Genomic DNA, 6,106 nt, shown 5'->3' on the forward strand with positions numbered 1-6,106 from the left:
AGGTCTTGAACCCGTGGGCTCAGGCAATCCACTCACCTCAGCCTCCCAAGGTGCAGGATTGCAGGCTGAGCCACCGAGCCTGGCTGAGGACAGAATTATTAAGTCAGCCAAGGATGGCCACTTATTTCTCTCTCTTGCTGAAGAGGGCCACTTATACCCAAGTGCCTTTAAGATGACACTGGAACAGGGGGATCAAGAGTTGTGCTCAATGTAGCTGACAGATAAAACCTGGGCCTGGTAAGTCAGTTTTTCTCAGTGAACAGGCACATTCTTGGCCAAGTTCAAGAGTGCTAAGGTACATGAAGTCTTGACCTTGGGCTGCTCCCTTCTTGCAGGTAAACGACCAGCTCCACCTCCCTACCCCTCCACCACAGCTCCTGTGTACCAAGCCCTCAGGGCGGAGTAGCTCCGTTTACCTAAAGGTTAATTTTAACCTGGGGAAAGAAAACTGACCCTGGACTTGACCTCTGGAGTTGCAGGTTGTCTTTGCCCTTTTCTGGCCCTTGCCCAAGTGGTAAGAGCAAGTCATGGCTGCTTGTATTTGTCTGTCGCAAAGAAAAGACCAAAAAAATGGTCAAATGCTGTTTGCTCTTGCATGAGAGGGCCGCAGGCATGCAGAGCAAGGAACTGAGCTCAAGGCTCTTAGAGAACAGGTTCACCATAGAGTTGGTTGTCTCCTAGGGACATGCCCCTGTATTCTAGGCTACCTGTGGCAAGAGAGCCACCTGGATGGACCTAAGACAGGAGCAAGGTGGCAAACAGTACTTGCCACTTGCAACTACTTTTGCTTTGTCTGGGGTCCCTTCTTCAGCCCTCTCCTCCTGTTTAATCCCCAAGGGTGAATCCTGCTGACTTCTCTAAAAAGAATCCTTTTAGCCGGGTTCGGTGGCTCAGCCTGTAATCCCGCGCCTTTGGGAGGTTGAAGTGAGTGGATTGCCTGAGCCCGCGGGTTCAAGACCCGCCTGGGCAGCGAGACCTCATCTCTACAATAAATCAAAAAATCAGCCGGGCATGGTAGCGCATGCCTGTAATTCCAGCTACTTGGAAGGCTGAGGCAGAAGGATCGCCGGAGCCCAGCAGGTCGAGGCTGTGGTGGCCGGGAGGGCCATTGCACTCCAGTCTGGGCGACAGTGAGACTCCAACTCAAAAAAAAAAAAAAAAGAATCCTTTTGTCTCCTTCAAAGGCTGTCTCCTAGGGACCTGCATTCTGAATCTAACCTGCAGGAATGCTCACTTGTTCCACTGTAGTGTGTTGTTGTTGCTAGAGTTGTTTGATAGAATTAGTTGCCAACAAAGCTGGGCGCAGTGGTTCACACCTGTAATCTCAGCACTTTGGGAGACCGAGGTGAGAGCATCGACTGAGCCCAGCAGTTTGAGACCAGCCTGGGCAACATGGCAAGACCTGGTCTCTACAATGAATCAAAAATTGAGCCAGATGTGGTGGTGCATGCCTGTAGTTCCAGCTATTTGGAAGGGTGAGGTGGGAGCATTGCCTGAGCCTAGCAGGTCAAGGCTGTAGTAGCCATTATCATGCCACTGCACTCCAGCCTGGGTGACAGAGTGAGACTCCCCAACTCAAAAAAAAAAAAAAAAAACCTCAAACAGGAGTTGTTGCCAGCAAATAGAAAATGCATATTTCTCTTAAAAATTCAAATTTAGAGCTGGGCTCGGTGGCTCAGCCTGTAATCCCGCGCCTTTGGGAGGCTGAGGTGAGCGGATTGCCTGAGCCCGTGGGTTCGAGACCCGCCCGGGCAACTTGGCGAGACCTCATCTCTACAATAAATCAAAAAATCAGCTGGACGTGGTAGCGCGTGCCTGTAATTCCAGCTACTTGGAAGGCTGAGGCGGAAGGATCACTGGATACCCAGCAGGTCGAGGCTGCGGTGGCCAGGAGTGGCCACTGCACTCCAGTATGGGCAACAGAGTGAGATTCCAACTCAAAAAAAAAAATTCAAATTTAGGCCAGGTGCAGTGGTTCACATCTGTAATTCCAGCACTTTGGGAGGCCAAGGTGAGAGGATTGCCTGAGCCCAGGGGTTCGAGACCAGTCTGGGCAACTTGGCAAGTCCTCATCTCTACAATAAGTTTTTAAAAAATTAGGTGAGCGTGGTGGCATACACCTGAAGTTCCAGTTACTTGGAAGGCTGAGGCAGAAGGATCACCTGAGCCCAGCAGGTTGCGTCTGCAGTTGCTGTGAGCATGCCACTGCACTCCACCCTGGGCGACAGACTGAGACTCCATCTCAAAAAAAAAAAAAAATGCAGAGGCCAGGCTCAGTGGCTCAGCCTGTAATCCCAGAGTTTTGGGAGGCCGAGGTGAGTGGATTGCCTGAGCCCGCGGGTTCGACACCTGCCTGGGCAACTTGGCGAGACCTCATCTCTACAATAAATCAAAAAATTAGCCGGGCGTGGTAGCGCGCGCCTGTAGTTCCAGCTACTTGGAAGGCTGAGGCGGAAAGATTGCCAGAGCCCAGCAGGTCGAGGCTGCAGTGGCCATGAGCGTGCCACTGCACTCCAGCCTGAGCGACAGTGAGACTCCTACTCAAAAAATAAATAAATACAATTTCCTTATCTGTAAAGTGGTTTGTCCCAGTTATGGAAATTAAATGAGTTAACTCATTTGACTCAATACCACCCAAAGTTCTTAGAATATTCTGTCCCAGAGAGCTGTCTGTCATCATCAGTCATGTGGCCCTGGTGTGAACTTCTTGGTGGAAGAGGTGTCTGAGCATCCTCATTTCCTAGCACAGTGTCTGAATGAGATGCTGAACATGAGATGTTCATGTGCTTCTTGTATTAATGGACTGGAAGAATGAATACACGCATGAGCTAATTTAGTCTCTCCAAGGCTCATTTCCCTCAGTTACATATCAGAAATGTTGTTGTGAGCATTAAGTAAATAACACTTGTCATTTATGCTGTTAAAGCTTCGACCCTGGGCCCTTTTCAGACAGCAGGCACTTAAAACGCTTCATTTCATTCACTCATAACAATGGCTACTACTGACAACTGACTTACCAAACAACAGGCATTATATTAAAGCATTTATATACATAGCATCTCATCCTCATAATACCCTATCACAGATACTCTCTTTCATCTATTACTGATGGGAAGATTGAGACAGAGAGGTTAAGATAAAGAGGCACAGGTGGGATTAGGAAACATCTCTGCCTGTCCCTACAGCCTGTCTCTCCTCCACACTCTGTTCACGGCCTTTTCCTCTCTGCTGGTCACTCATAAATGGTGTGACCATAAATTAAAGTAGCTCATCTCCTAACTCCCAGAAGCATTCTTGGTGACTGCAGTCCCTTAAAAATCAGTTGGCCCCACATCATTTTCCTTAAAGCCAGCTGCTTCTAAATTCCCACCTCCATAAAGGGGCTTGGATCTTCCCAAATTTCTCATCACCTGGCACAGCCCTATTGCTTCTAGTTGGTATTGATTTTCACACTCTTTCTTTCCTTTCTTTTCACCAATGTCCACATTGTACCAGGGCTCTTATTAGGGGGGTCACTAGAACACTTTCTAAGCTCTTGTGGAATTGCTGGATATTAGACCTGGGAGGAGCCCTGAAGAATGTCTAATTCAAGTTGTTTACTATTTATTTATTTTTATTTTTTTTGAGTCAGAGCCTCGCTCTGTTGTCCAGGCTAGAGTGCAGCGGCACACTCATGGCCACTGCAGCCTCGAACTTACTGGGTTCAAGCGATCCTTCTGCGTCAGTCTTCCAAGTAGCTAGAACCATAGGCTCCCACCACTACACCAGGCTAATTTTTTTATTTATTGTAGAGACGAGGTCTCACCAAGTTGCCCAGGCTGGTCTTGAACCCCTAGGCTCAGGCAATCCTCTCGTCTCTGCCTTCCAAAGTGCTGAAATTACAGGCATGAGCCACTGCATTCAGCCTTATTTTCTTTCTATTGTCCCAGGTTAGTGGGCAGCTAAAGTGGACTAAGTGCTTTAGATAATTTTTTAAAAAATGAATACCAATGTAACAAACTAACATTTTCAGTTTCTCTTAAAGACACAAGAAAGAGCTTTGTGTCATTAAGAAAGGGCATCAGTTCACTTTTCCAAGTAGGAGAGTAAAGACAGTGAAAAAAACACTGACCCTTCCATTTAGCATAGGGTCTTATCTCAAGATCTTCCAAGCCAGAGGCTGTCAACCAAATCGTGGTTAGACAACATGGAAACGCTTGGTGTTGGCCACCAGGGGGAAGAAATGAGCACTGGAATGAGACAGTTCCATGCAAACACAGTGCCAATTATTTGGAAACAATTCAAAGGAGGACCATGTCTCATTGCCACTTCTGAAGGCCTGCACCTGTGGACTTCTCTTTTTTCCCCTGGAAGTGTGGCAAAGGGTGGAGAATGTTTAGTACTTTCTTTTGCAAGACAGAATGAATATGGATATCCTATAAATGATAGGAAAGGATAATATGGTGTTTAAGATTAGAACTCTAGCAGAATGTGTTTTAAATTACAGCCAAGTTTTTTCACCATGGACTTTTCTTTCAGTCTGTAGGCATACATATAACCTTAAAGAGACTGTCCCACTGTGTCGGTCTGTGACATCCTTCTCTTCCCCTGGATAATAGGTTTTCCTTCACATACTCCCTTTTCATCTTCCGGTCCTCATTTCCCTACTGGAAGCATCCCTCTGAAGGCCTCCAGGGACTAGCTCTTGGAAAACGTCAAAGTGGATGGTGGTGGGGGATATGGAGGTAGGATTTCTGGATCTTGCTTTCAGCTTTGCCCCTCTGACTCAGTATGTCATCAGAAGCCAAACAATTATTTCCTCTCCCACTCCCTATCTTCTTTGTGATTACAGGACCACCAAGAAGATAAAAGCTTCACACCTAGAAAAGCACTCTGAGCTCTGATTCAGATAGGATAAAATGAGATGCTTTTTATGATCTTTTGACTTTTCATTCTAGTTACCCTTTGAATTTCAGCCCAGGGCCTGACAGGGTCCTTAGCAAAATATGGACTAACAAGGGAGGGATGGAGCACCAAATTGCTCAAGGGCTTTGCCAATAAGAAGTGCTAGCCGGGCACTGTGGCTCACACCTATAATCCCAGCACTTTGGGAGGCGGAGGCGAGGGGATTGTCTGAGTCCACAGGTTCAAGACTAGCCTGGGCAACTCGGCGAGACCTCATCTCTACAATAAATCAAAAAATTAGCTGGGTTTGGTGGCACATGCCTGTGGTTCCAGCTGCTTCGAAGTCTGAGGTAAAAGGATCACCTGAGCCTAGCCGGTTGAGACGGCGGTAGCCATGAATGTGCCACTGCACACCAGCCTGGGCGACAGTAAGACTCCAATTCAAAAATAAATAAACAAATAAGAAGTGGTAAGAATGACAGGCCACATTTAGTGGAACAGTTAGAATCTTGCTGACTTAGATGTCATCTTTTTTTCTGCTTGAAACAGGAAATCTGCAAGGTTGGAAGATGCAATTTTCAGGTCAAACTCATGCCTAGTCATTTTCACCACAATACTCGGAATTTGCTAGCAAAGGCATATGGGTCTGGATGCAAATCCCAGCTCTACTGATCTCCAGAATGGTGACTGTGGGTGAGTAACTTAGCTTCTTTGTACCTCAGTTTCCACATAAGTAAAATAGGGGATGGGATAATAATATTAATCTTAAGGGGTTGTTTTAAAGATTAAATGAGGCCAGGCTCAGTGGTTCAGCCTGTATTCCCAGCACTTTGGGAGGCTGAGGCGAGTGGATTGCCTGAGCCCGTGGGTTTGAGATCAGCCTGGGCAACTTGGTGAGACCTTATCTCTACAATAAATAAAAAATTAGCTGGGCGTGGTAGTGCATGCCTGTAGTTCTGGCTACTTGGAAGGCTGAGGTGGAAGAATCACTGAGCCCAGCAGTTCGATGCTGGGGTGGCCATGAGCATGGCACTGCACTCCAGCCTGGGTGACGGAGTGAGAATCCAACTCAAAAAATAAATAAATAAAGATTGAATGAGTTACTATTTCCAATGATCTTACAGAAGTGCTTGGTTCAAGAATAAGAGCTAAGCCGAACTCGGTGGCTCAGCCTGTAATCCCGTGCCTTGGGAGGCTGAGGTGAGTGGATTGCCTGAGCCCG

Source organism: Carlito syrichta, unplaced genomic scaffold, assembly GCF_000164805.1.
Source record: "Carlito syrichta isolate Samal-C Ts95f unplaced genomic scaffold, Tarsius_syrichta-2.0.1 Scaffold305705, whole genome shotgun sequence".
Lineage (NCBI taxonomy): Eukaryota > Metazoa > Chordata > Mammalia > Primates > Tarsiidae > Carlito > Carlito syrichta.